Source organism: Dipodomys spectabilis, unplaced genomic scaffold, assembly GCF_019054845.1.
Source record: "Dipodomys spectabilis isolate Male_0828 unplaced genomic scaffold, ASM1905484v1 ptg000158l, whole genome shotgun sequence".
Lineage (NCBI taxonomy): Eukaryota > Metazoa > Chordata > Mammalia > Rodentia > Heteromyidae > Dipodomys > Dipodomys spectabilis.
Window position 1 is genome coordinate 6621716 of NW_024870835.1, and position 18560 is coordinate 6640275.

The 18560-nt window shown below is 34.4% G+C and overlaps 1 protein-coding gene across 4 annotated transcripts in view; it reads left to right on the forward strand.

Moving 5' to 3' along the window:
- Positions 1-18560, forward strand: part of Bnc2 (basonuclin 2) — a 427132-nt gene that overhangs the window by 252749 nt on the left and 155823 nt on the right. The gene's annotated exons all lie outside the window — the stretch shown is intronic.

Consider the following 18560-nt stretch of genomic DNA (forward strand, 5'->3'; position numbering starts at 1 on the left):
GATGCTAAGTATGGATTTAATTGCAGGTTTCTCACTCTTTTCTAGCCTGCTCTCTCCTGGTATAATTAGTCGTCTCAAAATTTCCAGTGGTTTGCTCACTATAAAACATCAGCTTCTGGTCTCTACTGGATGAGTGGGCATTTTGTGCCATGGCAGTTTTGACACTAGGAAGTAGACAATGTCATCAAAATAAGTAGAGCATCCCAGGAACTCTGTGTTACTGCCCCCAAACAGTTTTCACACATTAACCTTTCATGGGAGCCAAATGTCTTTTGTTGTGCATTTTTAATAAAGATTTTGCTAATTTATAAATATGTCACTAGAGTTTGTGAGTAGAACATTAAGGAGCTTTCTGACTGACAGTCTTAACCACCTAGACAGGGTAGGAAAACTACTTCAGATTACTAGAAGACTTAAAGAGGTGCTTATCTGATAATGAAAGTATCAGTATAATATCAGCTCTGTGGTATGTTCAAGTAGAGTTAGATTTCCCCGTATATTTTTAACAAGATTGCTAAGGTAGGATAACAAAAAAGCACCACAAAGTGATCAGTAGATGACTGGATCAAGAAAATGTGGCGTGCACACATGCGCGCGCACACACGTACACACACAAAATGGAATTCTATGCTTCCATCAGAAAGAATGACACCACCCCATTTGCAAGGAAATGGAAAGGCTTGGAGAAAATCATATTAAGTGAAATAAGCCAGACCCAAGAAAACATAGGTCCCATGGTTTCTTTTATTTGCAATAATCTTAGCAGATAAGCAGAATAGCTCCATAGTTATGTACATATGACCATATAAGATGATGCTAAGTGAAATGAACTCCAAGACATGGAAACAAGAAGTTTTTCTTTGTTCTTGTTTTTTAAATATACCAAGTGATTTCTTGTTTCGTTGGTATGTTTTTATCCCACCCCCCCTATAGTTTATCCCCTGTTGTCACTGTATTTGATTTTGGTATTCTGGATATTGTATATACGTTTATGTGGATTAGGGAAGGGAAGGGGAACAACAAAATGATGAGACAAAGGACAAGGGGGGCAGACCAATAGAACAGTGATACTCACTAGACAATATGTTGGAAATGATCTGTACAACTTGGGGGAGGGGATTGGGGAAGACAAAGTGGGAGAAAAATGAAGGAGGGGGTAACAAGTTTGACAAGAAATGTACTTACTAATTTACTTTTATAACTGTACCCTTCTGTATATCATCTTGATAATAAAAGAATAAATAAATGATCAAAAATACAAATTCTTGATATAGATGATTTCTCTATTCTCCTTTCTATTTTATTTTGGATGAATTAGGAACATGTTTCCTTGACACAGCCTATTTAATTGTGTTCTAAAGAAAGAAATTACAGGTTGTTTAAAATAATGTGATTGTTCTTTTGACATGTGTGATAACAGACTGTATATGAAGTTATTGTGAAAGAGACGTGTCCACTAAGAAAAGTTCACAGAGAGACTTCTCTAAAGAGGAAAGGATGGCCAATAGACACATGAAGAAATGCTCAACCAACCCAACCATAAAAGAAATGCAAATCAAAACAACATTGAAATTCTACCTCACCCCAGTTAGAATGGCTATAATCATGAACTCTAATATCAACAGATGCTGGAGGGGATGTGGACAGAAGGGAACCCTACTGCATTGTTGGTGGGAGTGTAAACTTGTTCAACCACTTTGAAAAGTAGTATGGAGGTTCCTCAAAAGACTCCACATAGAGCTTCCCTATGACCCAGCAATCCCACTTTTGGGCATTTACCCAAATGATCACAAACAAGACCATACTAAACCTACCAGCACAACTATGTTTATTGCAGCATTATTTACCATAGCTAAGATATGGAACCAACACAGTAGATGAATAGATCAAGAAAATGTGGTATATATACACAATGGAATTCTATGCCTCCATCAGAAAGAATGACATTTCCCCATTTGTTAGGAAATGGAAAGACTTGGAACAAATTATATTAAATGAAGTAAACCAAGCCCAAAGAAATATAGGTCCCATGGTTTCTCTTATTTGCAATAACTAGTATATGTGTGAGACAAGTTGAAATGTTCAGATAAGTTGATGTTAGGTGAAACGAACCCCAAGATAAGGACTCAAATGGTTTTTCTTTCTTTAGATTGTTTCTAACATATTTATAAGATATTTCTTTGTTGCTTTGTATGTCTCTTCCCCATGATATAACCCCTGTTTTCACTGTGTTTGATGTTGGCATAATTTGTGGAGGGGAAGGGAAAAAAACAAATTGTTTAAATAGGGATACAGGTGGACCCATTGCAGCAATGAGATGTACAAGACGGTATGTCGAAAAACAAACTTTACAACTTTTGGGCGGAGTGGGGGGGGGGGAAGATGGTAAGGAGAAACAAAGGAGGAGGCAACAATGCTCGATGAGAAATGTACTCATTATCTTTCTCATGTAATTGTAAGCCCTCCCTACGGTATTTTCACAATAAAAAAAAAAGTGTGAATTAAAAAAAAAGAAAGAAAAGTTCATACTGTATTTTTGGTTATTCCCAAGAATGAAGGTGTTTATTTGGTTTATTAGCTTTATTAGTTTTACCAAACATGTAAAAAAATACTGACAAAGTCTGTTTTCTTTAGGTAAAAGTAATTTAACATCAAATACATCAATGGCGTTCAGTACAATTACAGAGTTCTAAGTCATCACCAATATCTTGTAAGGTATTTTTAACTGAAAGGGACTTATATTTTTGTTAATTTTGTTTTGAATTCAACCTATATTATGCAGCTTAAAAAATGAAGTGTTGCATGGTGCTCAGGCCTGTGGTAATCCTGGCTACTAAGGAGGCTGAGATCTGAGGATCAAAGTTTGAAGCCAGCCTGTCAGGAGAGTCAGTGAGACTTTTATCTCAGTTAACACTGAAAGAGCCAGAAGTAGAATTGTGGCTCATGTGGTAGAGCAATAATCTTAAGCAAAATAACTCAGAGACAGCTTCCAGACCCTGAGTTCAAGCTCCAGAACTGCTACACACAAAAAAAATAGTGTTTCACAAAATTATGAAGTATTTAGAATATAGTAAATGTAAATGAAGCAGTGCTATTCTCCCATAGCATTTTAAAGTGTACCTTTCTTGATGTATGTTTCACAAAATTATGAAGTATTTAGAGTATAGTAAACGTAAATGAAACAGTGCTATTCTCCCATAGCATTTAAAGTGTTAAATAAAACTATTCCTTACATTTCTTGATGCAAAAGATTTAGTTTTAAATGGTAGCATGTCTCCTTGTGTAACATTAACATTCTGGGTGACACTGTGAATGTAAATTTTCTTTACATTCTGTAATAGTCTATGCTTGCAGATAGAATGCTGGCTGAAATCCTGGCCTACCTTTACAGCAGGGGCGTGTACATGCCTGTATGCAATGCTTGATTTTATTCCTTCCTGGACTAAAGAATAGGATTACTTCTTGCTTCTTGATAAAAGTTCCCAATCTAATACTGATTTGAAAATTATAGACAAAAAATGGTAACTGTCAACATCTTCTCTAACCATGGTATTCTGCTTCAGATCAGTATTCTAGTAATGAGGTTTCTTTGTAGGGGTTTCCAAAAGTTTCTGTGCAGGATCTATGGAATACTCTTAACATATGCAGTGAGGTAGCACCTTCTGTTTCCAAAGTATTTAGTTTGTTATTCATTAGGTAATATTATATATCAGAATATCAGTATATCAGTGAGTCAAGGGATAACAGAGGAGAGAAGCAGATGAAATGAGGAAGCATTAAATGATAAAAAAAAATCATCTTTCTGGAGGCAGTTAATACAGAAATGTAAAAATGTTCCCATCTGTCTAAGCCATCAGTTTCTGATGTAGTCCCTGGAGGAAGTGGCTGGAAAGTCATTTCCATCTAATGGGTTGTTAGGTTGCCTCTGTTTAGTAAGTTAGTGGTTGCAGCCCACTTCCGCTAAGACAAAGGTCCATGTCGCTAAAACCCCATCACAACTGACACTAATTGGCATTCCTGCCAGCGTGGAGCTTTGAAAGCAGGCCTGAGTGGGCAGAGAGTGAGGCATTGTTGGGGTGGATGGCACCAACCGGAGGACTTGTTAGATTTTGCTAGTAGGTGCATGTGTTTTGATTTTCCTTCTCTGATCAGTACATGCAGTTTATATGACATCATCTTTAACATTATTAGTTGATTTGAGAAATTTTTGTTGAGTCCCTTTTCTGAGTACAGATTCGTCAGAAAGTATACTCACCTTCCATAATGTTGGGACTTGCAATCCTGACACCAGTGAAAGTTTCCACTGAGTAAATAAGATTATTAGGAAATATAGTAAATAAGTTTTAATTCATCTAATAAATTAATACTTTTTGTATTTTCTTAAGTTAGAACCAAGAAGAGGGCATATGTTAGTCTTCAAAAATCAATGTGGATATTAGTTGGCCCAGTTCAGTTACAATGGCAAATTAGGTGAAGAATCTATTTTATATTCGTAAAGGTTAAGAATAAAGGATTTTACTTGCTACAAGGGGTTTAGAATGACCAGAAATATGAAAGCAAATTAACTCTTTCCTTAGAAATTTTTAGCTGTGTCAAAACTTGATTTCAGTGTGAGACTTCCATACTTTAATTATTATGTAGATGAGAGAGAAGAGAAACATTACTGAACATTTATTCTTTTTGAGTTGTGCTGGCACTGACCAAAGATTATCTTGTAGCATTTGCAGAATTTATCTGATATCCTGAAATAAGAAATTCTTATGGTATTTATTGCCTTTTGCAGGCAAACTCTACTCTCTTAGAGGCATATTGAAAAATTGGTGAGTGGTAGTAGGGAGGGAGGGACTTACTATGGGAATTGGTTATTCATATTAATATTTATATCTTTTTATTGCATCCATTTAAAATGAAAATTGGTAGCCATTTGAGTTCCTAGACCCTCTCCTTCCTAGTTTCCTCCTTCTTCTCCATCAGTTTCAGCCTTAGGAGTGTAGAGTAGGATCTTGGTTCAGCCGTTGGCTTAACCCTCAGCTCCCTGTAAGAGTTTCTTTCTCTTCTTTGAAAATCTCATGGATCTTCCTCAGGAGACTGCTTACTTCCCTCACAATATCCAAGGGACTGCATAAATCCTTTAAACACAATTTCTTACATTTATATCAGTTTGTTTCATTTCAGCAGTGTCCTCTGTCTCTTTTGATAATAACAACTACAGGACTAGGGTGGATGAGGTAGGTGAGCTGCCTAGAGTGCAAAATCTGAGGGGGAAAGTGTTTTTTTTTTTTTTTTTTAGAGTTGTACAAGTGATCTTGAAGTTCCAGTTAATTGATTGTGGAATACCTCTATAGATGACCTTGACTTATACCTGTTCTCCTTATATTGAATAGATGATGGTTTTATTTTGCTCTGGAGAACATTTGGCCCACAGCTAAGGAAGATGAAATGGTGTAGTGCAACCTTAGTTTTTCAGCATTTAGATAAATTGATAGACTTTCAATTGATAGAGACTTCTCTTACTCCAAAAGATGTCTATATAACAAAAGATACACCATCACTATTTTTATTATCTTAAGTTAAAGTAAGACACAGTTTCACAATGGAGGCATTACTTTACATTTTATATTTCTTTTCAACTTTGTGTTTTGTTTTCTCAGGAAAAATACCTGATCTTTGTATGCAAAACTTTGATCTTGACTCAGGTACAGTAGCCTCATTCCCAAACTAATTTTATTAGTTGATAACACCACCATTTTCTACTACTTCTAACACTAGAGAATTTTCTGCCCCCATCATTTTTTAACTTTTAAAAAATTAAATTGACTAGGGGAAACTTAGTACTTTAATTACTTTAGACACAGAATCAAAATTACTTTTCAATGAAATAATAACTTGAGCAGCTAAAATATGGCTAGATGAGTATTGTGAGCTTTCACTCTAAAATTTTCTGATCAGTTTTCTGAAAGAAAATAATACTGAGCAAATGCATACTCGTTGAAAATTCTACCATTTTCACTTTATTTTTGAAGCAGACCATCTGGCAGCTTTGTGTCAGTGTTAAACAATTTGAACACAGGTAATATACTTTACAATAAAAATAATGGCTTCACATTTACTGCATATGATCACACATAAAATATTAAAGCATGTTCACTGCCAGCTATATGGATATTCAGATAATGTTTCAGCAAAAATCATATTGAAGTGTGCTTTTCCTGATCTATAGTTCATTCAAGAGGAACATACTAATTATGCCAATAGAATAGAAACCATGAGGTACTTTGCACAAATCCGGCTCATGTCTGGTTTCATGAACAGTATCTGTGGGTATCTATTTAGGGACCTTATTGGATTATATAACAGAGAATACATACAATTTTCTTAGATATGTCATAGTTCTAAATTTGATTGATAAATGCAACAAATGTTGGTTTCATTTATAATTGTTCATAGAGCAGCAAATCTTGAGTATATGCATTTATTTGCTCATTCAATATTATATGAACATGTCCTTCTATACTAACAGTGAAACAAGTCCATATGATCTTGCAAGGTACTGGTAGTTCATGCCTGTAATCCTAGCTACTTAGGAGGCTCCAATCTGAGGATCCCAGTTTGAAGCCAACCTAAACATGGAAGTCTAAACAGTTATCTCCATTTAACCACCACAATGCTGGAAGTGGAGCTGGAGCTCAAGTGAAGAAGTGATAGTGTCCAGAACCTGACTTCAAGCCCCTAGTTCAAGCCCTGATACAAAAAGAAAATTAATACTGAGTTTATCTTAGTGTATTACTTGTTTTTCATGTCTCACCATCCACTAGCCAAGATTCTTTAAACATTTGATTGTTCTTAAATTTTAATTTTATTGTCAAGGCGATATAGAGAGGTTACAGTTATACACATAAGGTAGTGAGTACATTTCTTGTCCAACTTGTTATCCTCTCCCTCATTTTTCTTCCATTTTCCCTCCCTCAGCACCTCCTTCCCCAGTTGTACAGTTCATTTCTAACATATTATCTTGTGAGTATCATTGTTGCTTGGTTCCCACTTTATCCTTTGTCTCACCATTTTGTTGTTCCCCCTTCCCTTCCCTAATTCAGATAAACGTATACACAATACCCAGGGGATAAACCATAGCGGGAAGAACACATGAAAGAAACAAGAAATCACAAAAACAACAAAGAAAAACATCTTTAAATTATGTATTTAACAATTTGTTCTATTCTGTGTTAAGTAAGAAAATCAGGAGGATTTCTCCAGGCTGTGCAAAGAATTTAAATTAACTCTCAAAGTATTCTTTACTTTTTCAGAAAGATAAGTTGAGGGAGAAGGTATTAGAAGGGATGTCTTCTGTCACATAAGGCTATATATTTTTGCTCATAGCCATCTCAATGTCTGGCAACAGTGGAAAGAGAATATTAAATGTCTATTTCTTTTGATCTGAAGAAGGTTAAGAATCTATAGCATGAGTTATGACTTAATCCTTACAATTTTTTGAATATTGTTGACAGTCTCATATCTCTGCTCTCTGCCTTTAAAATTCAGTAAAGGAGTGAAAGTACGGACTTTCTGTGAGGTAGTAGATGAATGATTTATTCATGATAGACCACATATTCCATGTTTATAGTGTGAATAGCATGAAAGCATGAATAGCATGTTGCAGAGATTAAATTTGTTTTATTTTGTTTGTACTGGTCCTGGGGCTTGAACTTAGGGCCTGGGCACTGTCCCTGAGCTTTTTTCATTCAAGGCGAGTGTTATATCAAACACTTGAGCCACAGGTCCACTTCCAGCGTTTTTTTTTTGTTTTTTTGTTTTTTTTTTTTTGGTCATGGCGCTTGAACTCTGGTCCTGAGTGCAACTTCCAGCTTTTTTTGGAATTGGAGTTAAGAATCTCACAGATTTTCCTGCCTAGACTGGCTTTAAAACACCATCCTCAGTTCTCAGCCTCCTGAGGATTATAGGCATGAACCTGGCAAGAGACTAAATTTTATGTGTTTCTGTTCTTAAGGTGGACTCGTGTCGTTTATATGTTTATATTTATGCCCAACTTCTGTGATAGTCAGGAAGGAGAAGGAGAAGTAAAAATTGATGTAAAGAAATTTGGCTTTTCACAGAATGGGAAGTGTATCATTTCAATTTTAGATAGAAGTAGTTGATGTTGCCTAGGGAAATAGATATAGATACATATATATAGACATACATAGATGTATATGTTTATATTTATTATATATAATATGTATTACATAATATATAATATATATTACCTATGATGTTAATGTCTGACTTTTGAGCTGGAATAAGTCTTTTTGTTTTTATTTTAGTTTTAAAATTCAGGCACACAAAGATAAAAGGGACTTTCAGGAGTAGGGAGAGGGTAATGTTTAGAAGGTTTACTTTTCTGTACTGACAGAAAGATCCGCAGTTGGAATTGCATAGAACAGTTGTACTTGTTGCCTGAGAGAGAGGTAGCTCCTTTCAGTGTCTCTAAAAATTCCTCTTCCTTGTGTATCCATTATGCCAGAGCTGAGCCTTTTATTTTCACCTGAATTAGGAGGAACTGGCAGTGATTTTTACACAACAGTTGTGTAATATGGTGAAGAAAACATGCTAGATATTTCATATGAATGTTATAGATTTTATCTTCAGAAAGTTATCTTTGGAATTTGTAGTTAATGCCCAGTCATAAATAGATACTTTAGGAGCATTATCTATTTTTTTGGAATTCATAGAATTTTGCAAAGTTATGTCCACATGAAAGTTTTATCTGCTGCTTTCTACCGCCATGTGATAATATTTAGAAATGTGAAGTTAGCATAAATTATATAGTTTCTTAGCAGTCTCGATGCCTTAGATTTTACTTGACTTGTTTTTAAAGTTTTCTGTTCTAGTAATTTCACTTTCCAGTATTTAGGACTTATCCTCTGCAGATGGGCAAATAGACTCTCTTTCTGTAGAGGCACTTATTCCTGCCTTGAGACAAATTGTTGGATTGTAGTCCTTCATTATTTAATGAAGGAATTCAATGATATTTTGAAATAAAGACTTAAATCCTCAAAAGTGCAGATTATAAAGTTGGAAATCTAGCCGGGCGCTGGTGGCTCACGCCTGTAATCCTAGCTACTCAGGAGGCTGAGATCTGAGGATCGCGGTTCAAAGCCAGCCCGGGCAGGAGAGACCGTGAGACTCCTATCTCCAATAAACCACCAGAAAACCAGAAGTGGCGCTGTAGCTCAAGTGGTAGAGCGCTCGCCTTGAGCTGAAGAGCTGAGGGACAGCGCCCAGGCCCAGAGTTCAAGCCCCACGACTGACAAAAAAAAAAAAAAAAAAAAAAAAAAAAAAAAAAATAAAGTTGGAAATCTAAGCACAAATGAAAGAATATCACCTTTATGTGATAAGTAAATTATGATATTTAAAGCTACAACTGACTCTACAGTAGTAGCAGATTTATCCTATATGCTAAGATTATAAGGGTAAATGATACAAAAGCGATACAGATAAAACTCTCAACTTCTGCTGTATAAAACACACAGTTAAGTATGTGTATTTGTGCGCATATTCAGAGTTAAAGGACTCTTTTCCATGAAATAATGCATTCCTTTAGCATTATTATAGATTTTTATAATTTTAAAAATATTTCTATTGTAACTTACATCAAAAGGGCAGCCAGGGTGTGTGTGTGTGTGTGTGTGTGTGTGTGTGTGTGTGTGTGTGTGTGTGTGTGTGTGTGTGTGTGTGTGTGTGTGTGTGTGTGTGACTATACATATGCATTATAAAAAAGTGAGTCTACTGTAATTACCAGTTTGCAGAGCGAATTCCTGCAGGGTTTGTACTCTCCCCATTAGTAAAAGAGATAAGTTGAAATGTATTAAAATTTCACTGTACAACTGGGAGTTTTTGTTCACAGTAAATGTGTTAATGTTTCTTCATTGCTTGACTGTTTGTGTTTAAATTTAGGCAGCGTGCCCAACAGGGACAAAATTATAGGATAAAGCAATGTATAAAAGAAAATCCTTCAGAGAGCACCAATAAGGCTCTTTTTAAAAATAAGCAGTTATACATAATAGTACATGGCTATAGCCACAGAGAAAAGTTTTATCTATTTCAGAATTATCGGAATTTTTCTTCCCCTTGTGTAAAAGTTAAGAGGACTGAGCTTATGTCAATAGCTAATGTATCTAGATGTGAAAACATCTATTATTTTATTCAGTATTACCCCCGTATAAAGAAAAAGAAATGATTCTTTCTTGTCTTTATGATGAAGGGAGGCTAATAGCATTTTGAGAGAGAAGTGATAGATCACATTTTCTTCCCTGGTAAAGGCATTCTTTCTTAAGAGTTTAATTACGGGGTTATTCTTTGAAGCATTTCTCCTCTGTTCTTTGTTGCCATAAACTATAGTAAATGCAATGATTCATATAGATAGGCTTGCTTTAAAGAAAAAAAAAAAACATCTACTGCCACTATCAGCTAGTATGAATATGTAATGAAATCCACAAACAGAATAAAGGCTTCTGTTTTCATAGTCTAGAGTGGGCAAAAGCAGTTACCTGTAAACCCTGGCCTTGTGTTTTGAGTGCTGAGAACATATTCTAGGATACAACTATTTTTACTGCTTATCTTTTGTAGTTTATGCTGTTTATCTGTTGTATGTTCTTCTTGCTTTTAAAATGAAAATTTGCAGATATCCATAGTCTATCCCCAATATCTCTCCAGGTCTCTCATAGCAGACCTGTGATACAAATGCAGCAAAGAAGCAAAAATAAAATACCTATCTTTGTTTTGGAGATATAGTAGATATAGAAATAGTATTTTTATATTTACTTAATGCATATAGATATGTAAGGGGAGAAAGGCTATCAATATACAGGATGTATGTATTTCAATTGTTAGCAATCTTAACATGACTGCACCTTGAATGAACTTTGTGAAATGCTCTTTAGATAGTTCATCTTGTATATTAGCTTTCCTTAAGAAAATGTATTTTGGTCTTAGAGACCAGGATTCACCCACCTCCCCCTACTCGGAAAAGACATTTTAAATTTTCCATCCTTCTCTACACTGTTCTTTAAAACATGAATTTTTAACTGATAGACCTTGAAGTCCTTCAGAGTCATTACTTTCTTTTGACTAATTTGTAGGAAGACACCATATGAAAATTGGATTTTTGATCTGACGGAGTGATTCTTGAGTTCTTATGAACCATTTATAGTCTATCAAGTAAATCCTTCTTAGTTCACGGATTATTGACCCAATGGACCATATTAGCTGCTTCGAAGCTGTTATAGCCCATTATGTTGATTCAGCTGACACATATGTGAACTCGGTCCACATGCCCAAGATGACATTAACATTGTTCTGGAAGGCTCCCCTCCCTTCTTTTTTTTTTTTTTTTAATACCAGGCTTTCTATTTATTTCTTCATTTTTCAAGAGTTAGCTCAAAGTTCCTGACCACCAATTTCATAGGTCTCTCAATTTGTTCAGTGATGTAGAAGCATTTGTTAGTAGCTAGATGACTGTTCGTTCCTGTCTTCTTCTATAAACTATAAGAAAAAAGAGAATAATGTTTTTTCAAAACTCTAGGGCACATTTTACCCTCAGATACTTACAGATTCCATAGAAATTTGTGGGATTTCTCTGAGCATCTGAATTTAGTCCTTTGAATTTGAGAAAACTATGTTTTAGAAGAAATGAGAACATTGTATTTGTGTTTTTAAAAAATGTATTACCTGAGAGGTTTCACTGGGAAAATCCTAGTGACTCTTAGCCACTGGTAAAATGGAGATGTGCTTTCATTGATTTATATGAAGCTCTAATGAAGCCAGCATGGGTCTCAGCTCAGACCCCTGGGGAACCAACGACCTAACATAAATAACGTATAAGGGGCACACAGACTGTTCATCATATAATTATCATTATTTGTAATAGTATGATTCCTGTGGTGATACCTGCTTTCAGGCAAAGAAGAATATTCTCATCTTATCAGAGACAATTACATTGTACTAGTATATATACAATAGAAAATGTTAGAATGCTTGTTGATACATGTTACTAATGGGCATTCCCAAGGCAGGTAGGCAAGATGCTATATAATAAGCCAAGACTTCTTAGGAATATCTTGTCTTACTTATTTTTGATTTGACATTTGGAATTTCTTAATTCCATTTAAAGACACCATAAAATACTGTTCTGAGTCACTTTCTTTATCCATAATAAACCAACCACTGTTTGTAGAAAATCCTAGTGTAAATTGTTAATTGCTGGCTTAGCAGTTGTCCTCACTTTAAATTGCATAAACCCTTACTTTTCCCATTTCCTTTCTTTGTAGTTCTGTTCACATTGCTTATTGGAATTGAAAAAAGTCTGAGGAAATCTCATTGTGTATGGGGTAGCAAGGAGGATTATCTCTGCTTTCTTTTCATATGCAGACAGAGTGGAAAGTGGCCAACTCAATAGCTGTGGCCATTTAGGGACATTTCAGAGCATCTTTTCTGCTGTTTGAAAATCTCTAATTTCAGGGATTTTGGTGATTAAGTATGAGAATGTATTTGAAATATTACACAAGCTTCATAGCACTATACAAACATGGGTTATTATTAGTCTTACAAAGACTGCCTTCATTGGCTTGGGTAATCAGTTGTCATTTGAAATGATGAATTCTAAAACGCAACAACTTTTCTCCCTTGTTACTACACTGGGGTGAATTTTTCACAAACCTACAGGAGTAAATTTAGTTAAAAGGTCATCTACCTTATGCTCTTGCTTGGTATATGGATTGATTACAGTGCTTTGGCATTTGAAATAATGTGGTCAGCTTTTTTATACTGAAGCTGAAGAGTTTAGCCTGCCTGCCTGCCTGCCTGCCTGCCTACTCTGTCTCTCTCTTTTTTGAAACAGTGCTGGAAATTAAACCCAGGGGCTTGTGTAGGCCAGGGCAAACATTCTACCACTCAGCTGTCCTCCCACCCTAGGAACTTCTTTCTTAAAGAAGTCCTCCACGTAGCATCTAAGAAGGGTTTATACCATTGACTTAAAATGAAGTCTTAACATCTCATTTGGGACAAGTTTTGAGTTACTATTCTACCTATGTATTTGGTCACCAAAGTATGTGAGGATCACAAAAATCAAACATACTTCTCATGATTTTGAGATGCTTCTGAAGTATTAGAATTTAGGCTTTATCTTGTCTGGCTTAATGAGGAGTAGGGGTGTGTGTGTGTGTGTGTGTGTGTGTGTGTGTGTGTGTGTGTGTGTGTGTGTGTGTGTGTGTGTGTGTGTGTGTGTGTGTGTGTGTGTGTGTGTGTGTGTGTGTGTGTGTGTGTGTGTGTGTGTGTGTGTGTGTGTGTGTGTGTGGTGAAGTGTTTAAAGGTTTATAAATCTTTTTTATCTCATTATAAGTCCTTTCCTTATTAATGTCTTTCCTATCATATTAGTAATTATTTTCATGAATGCCGCAGAGAAATGTAATCACATTACAACCTTTCAAATTGCATTAGTGAAAATGAATAAAATGTATATCAATGGGAGTGCTGATTTAACATTAAGGTAAAATGAGCTGATTATTATTTACTGTTCAGATGATATCAGATGTACAGAATGTAGTTAGACATTCTGTAAGTGTGTTGAGAATAGTTAGAATAATGCAGTTACTTTTTCTGTGATGAGTTAACCCTTTATTTTCAATTAGACAATAGGTATATACACAGAAAGAATGTTTTGTTCCTAGTTATGTTAGAGTTTCCTAAGTAGTTTGTAAAAATTGTACATATACAGCAATAAATAGAACATCTTAATTGAAATGTCTTTCATTTCCTGTTTCTCTAATATAACTAATTGCCTAACAGAATAGTTTGTATTACCATAGGCCTGATTTAATTGGAGGAAAACACATCCATACTCCAAAGCTTGCATATGCTTTGATGCAATGAAAGTATGAGTATTTTCTTTATGTAATTGGCTATATCCCGCTGTTGATTTGTACTCTGAACTCCTAAATTATTTAAATGGGGTCTTCCTCATGTCAATTGATAGTGGGCTGTGATCGTGAGGTAATGACTACAGATGCTCATTTGATCTATGTCTGAAGATTTATGTGCTTCTGTCTGTCCCTTTCTTCCTGTTTGTGTTTCTGTGTTCAGGGACTCACAGGAACATTCACAGTCATAAAAAGATACAACCACAAGTTTATTCCTTTCCTTCTTTCCCTCCCCCCCAAGAAAAACTAAATTTATTCTGACTGAACTAATTTTTTTCTATCACAGTGAACTGAGGAATGTTGGGGTTATAGATATATATTTAATATATATTTATATGTATGGTCTCATATAGATATATATGAGACAGAATTTGCAATTATCATTGAAGTAAAAGTAAGTAAATTCTCTTAGAGGATTTTAGAACCTTTTGTATTAGTATTGCTGAATATTGTTATAGAGAGGGTTTTAACTCCCAAATTTTTGAAGGATGTCTTGATAGAAAAAATGGACATTGTGATACTTATTAAAAATGTCAGTTTTTAAATGAGCATGTAAAGTTTTAATAGTTTATAAAAAAAGAAATGTTTTGAAATGTTTTCTAAACTTATAAGCAGTAGTGAAATTCCCATGGTTAGATCCCATTTATTAATTCCTTCAAAATTTATTGAATACCTACTAGGCAAAAGATAGATATCATGATGTACTATGTTTCCTGAGGAAGACTATTTTATAAAAAATGGTTTAGCATCATGGAACGAAAGTAGCTCTATAGAATTTCCCTCCCTTTCTAAATAACTTTAAGCTGTCTTTCACATACCATTCATTCTACCTATTAAAAGCACACTATTTTTAATGTCACCACAGTTAGTTTTGGAAGTTTTTCATCACTTCAAAAACAAAAAAAACAGCAACCCAAACTATACCCTTTAACTGTGACTTCCTCTAACCCCTTTCAATCCTTATGCAACCACTAATATGCTTCCTAAAATTTAAATTTCCTGGTGTATACATTTCATATGAATGATATTATATAGCATTTTTAATGACTTCCTTTATTTTTAACCTTGTAAAATGATTCAAGAGATTTTTTTAAATGTTTCGTCATGTATCATTATGGCCAAATGATAGATCATTATGTAAAATATATTCACTATTTTACATATTAATAACTAAATACATTTAGTTATATGAAATACTATTTATATAACTGTTAATTGCTATATATTATGTTATGTTTTGTTTATTGATTGGCTATGTGAAGGAGACAGTACTTTTTTAAAAGGAGAAATTCAAAGTGATTTTTAACATGAATTGTGTTTGAGGACCAACTTTCCCTAGTTAATCTCCCAAAATCTCACAATTATTTTGGATATGTTTATTGTTAAAATGTCCATTATTGTTTTATTTTTTTCTACAATACACGTGTGTGTGTGTGTGTATGTGCGCACTGTGTTTCCGTTTCCTTGTCCACATGTGTGCATGAATGTTAGGACTTGAACTCAGGGCCTCACACTTTGGCTTGACATTTTCATTCATGTTTGCTTTCTGCCACTTGAGTCGCAATTCTGCCTCAGGCCTTCTGCTGGTTAATTGGAGATAAAAGTCTCAAGGAGAGGCTGGGAGGGTGGCTCAGTGGTAGAGCGCTTGCCTTGCATGCCTGAGGCCCTGGGTTCGATTCCTCAGCACTACATAAGAAAAAAATGCCAGAAGTGGTGCTGTGGCTCAAGTGGTAGAGTGCTAGCCTTGAGCTGAAGAGCTGAGGGACAGCGCCTAGTCCCAGAGTTCAGGCCCCACGACCGGACCCCCCCTCAAAAAACAAAAAACAAAAAAAAACAAGTCTCAAGGATTTGTCTCTTCCAACTGACTTCAAACCTTGATCCTTAGATCTCAGCCTCCAGAGTAGATCCTGGTTTGAAATTTAATCATTTTTTAATTATGCATCCTGTTGTGCTTACCACATTGTCTGCTGTTTAAACCAATACCTCTGATATTGGTGATGGATTTAGGAAGGCTTCTAATTCATTCGCAAAATTGAATTAAATACTTGTAATGGAAAGATACCAAGAAATTTCAAAGCGTGTAGAATAAAGAAATGATTTTCATGTTAGCTATTTCTTCATGAACATTGAAAACAATTAGACAATTATTAGGATCTTTTTGTGAGAAGTTAATTTATTTGTAAATTTTCCAGTCTGTTTCTATCATACAAGATTAGTGTTTCTGGCTTGTAAGTTTTTATAATCACATTTATAAACTCTGTGTTCCTTACCTATTCAAGCAGTTTTGCATACATACAGAAAACATATTATCTTACTGATTAATACTCTCTCATAGTTAGAGGTAGATAGACTTTTTAGGTTGTTAAGGAAAGGTTTTTGGGGGGATGGTTTTTGGTTTTGGAAGGCCTTTTCTAACCTTATCCATACTCTATGTTTGTCCAGATCATATCTTTTCTAAATTTTAATCTTGATTGCAAAATCTCATAATGCTGTAGGTGAGTATTCTTTTATTTTCATGAGATAAGAGTTTTGTAACTAATATGAGTAAATTCTTAGGCAGTTGTTTAATTCATATCATAAATAAACTCAATAGTTGTAGGATATCTTTTTGCATTCTAGAAGATGTGGAATTTTTCCTTGCTCAAGTTACATGATAGCCTAGCAAAGTTTGAACGCTAATTTCTCCTACAAAGATAATAAAGATTTTTTTCAAGTTTTAGTTGCAACTCAGAGTAGTTGTTTTGGAAGTTGTTTCTTTTCAGTTAGCTTTATGTATCAGTCATATTAAAACAGAAGGAAAACAAAGTCCCCAAACGGACAGAGAATTATTTGCTGGCTTAATCATTATTTCTGGGATACAGATGCTTGAGAGTCCTTGTGTGTAGACTCTCATGCATAGGGTGTGCAAACATGCTTGTCCCATCTCTTTGATGATGTACAAGAAAGCCTTCTCTATCCATATGTCTTACCCACTGATACTTTGCAATTACTGCATGTATTTTTGAAAATCCTAAAATAATTTGCTTCTAGATTCATGAGAGATAATTTTCTATTCCATATTACCCTTTTAAAACAGAAGTATTTGAAAAAGCATTTTTCTATCTTATGTAAAGATTATTTTGACCATACATACATTCCTTCTGGGACATATGTATGTTCAAAGGTGAATATGTGCAGTGATTGATTAGTGAATGCTAATTATACCATAAATTTATCTTTTGTATATTCATAGACTTCGTCAGTTTTACATATTTATGGTACCTGTCTATGACCTTCAAAGTAGACTACTCAGTTCAGTTAAAAAAAAAAAAGTGAAGTTCATAGGCTAGGGATATATAGCTCAGTAGTATAGTACTTGCCAAGCATTCTTGAGATTCTAGGCCCTGTTGCCAACATCACAAACAAGCAATAATTGTCTATGCTATAAATGAAAAAGATGCATCATGTTACTAGTAATCATTACAGTCAGCTAGTTTATACACCTAAATTGGATCACCATTACAGAAGCAAGTATGTATAAAGACACTGTTTAATAATTAGCTTTTTCTATGACTTTAATTTTAATTTTAGCAACATTTTAAATGTTAAATATCTTTAAATGGTTCAAGTAAAATTTTATAATCCAAGTTATACAATCATCCAATTGTCCTTTGAAGTGAGAAAGTGGATTTAAGAAGTGCTTTAGTTAATTGATAGGAGATTGGTCAGAATTAATGAACAATTGAAGAGAGTGCCCAGTAAATTAATGGAATGCATTTTTTGTATATTTTGAAAGACAACAGAACAAAAAGAACTCCAAATCCAGAACTGCAGTGAATTTCATTTTAAAAGCCATCCCCTTTACTCAGTCTGTATCTTCAGAGTTTGTAATTTCTGTGTTTTTTAAAAATTCCTTTCTTTTTTATTTTTGTTATTTTGTATTACATAACTTGGATAAGAGTTCACAAATCAAAAATAGCTAAAAGATTTATTAATCTTGTGTTTGTGAGTGATAATAGATATTAACTGAAACAACAACTTATGCATTGTTGGAAAGTGCCATTTTTAAGTTTAAGTCAGTTGTGAATGTAAAAAAGTTAGAGATTTCCATTTTAATTACCTATCACTATTTGAATAGAGATTTAAAACACATCCAGCAATAATTCCAAATATACTTATTTACTATGCAAGTAGAAGAGTATTACTGAAAATCTTTGATTTTTCTAAAGTAAGTTAACCTACTGTGTGTAAGTTCGATTTCCTTTTTTTCTTCTTTTGAGATAGGTTTCCTTGCTATGTTGCTCATGCTGCTCTGGAACTCTTGAACTCAAATAATACCCTTTTGCCTCAATCTTCCCAGTAGATGGGTCTACAAGTATATATTTCATGCTTCATTTTTATATACTCTTGAATGTTAATGTTTATGACATATTAATTGTATGCTACTTTCATTTTCCGAAAGGTGATAGAAATAAACTGAGTAGTAACAGAGAGACTTGTCTTCCTCTCTATTATATCATTTAAGAGCATTAAAATAAAAATAGTAATCTTTCTGATCATCTTAGAGGATTATAACATGAATAATATGGCATTATGTATGTCAAAGTGGTT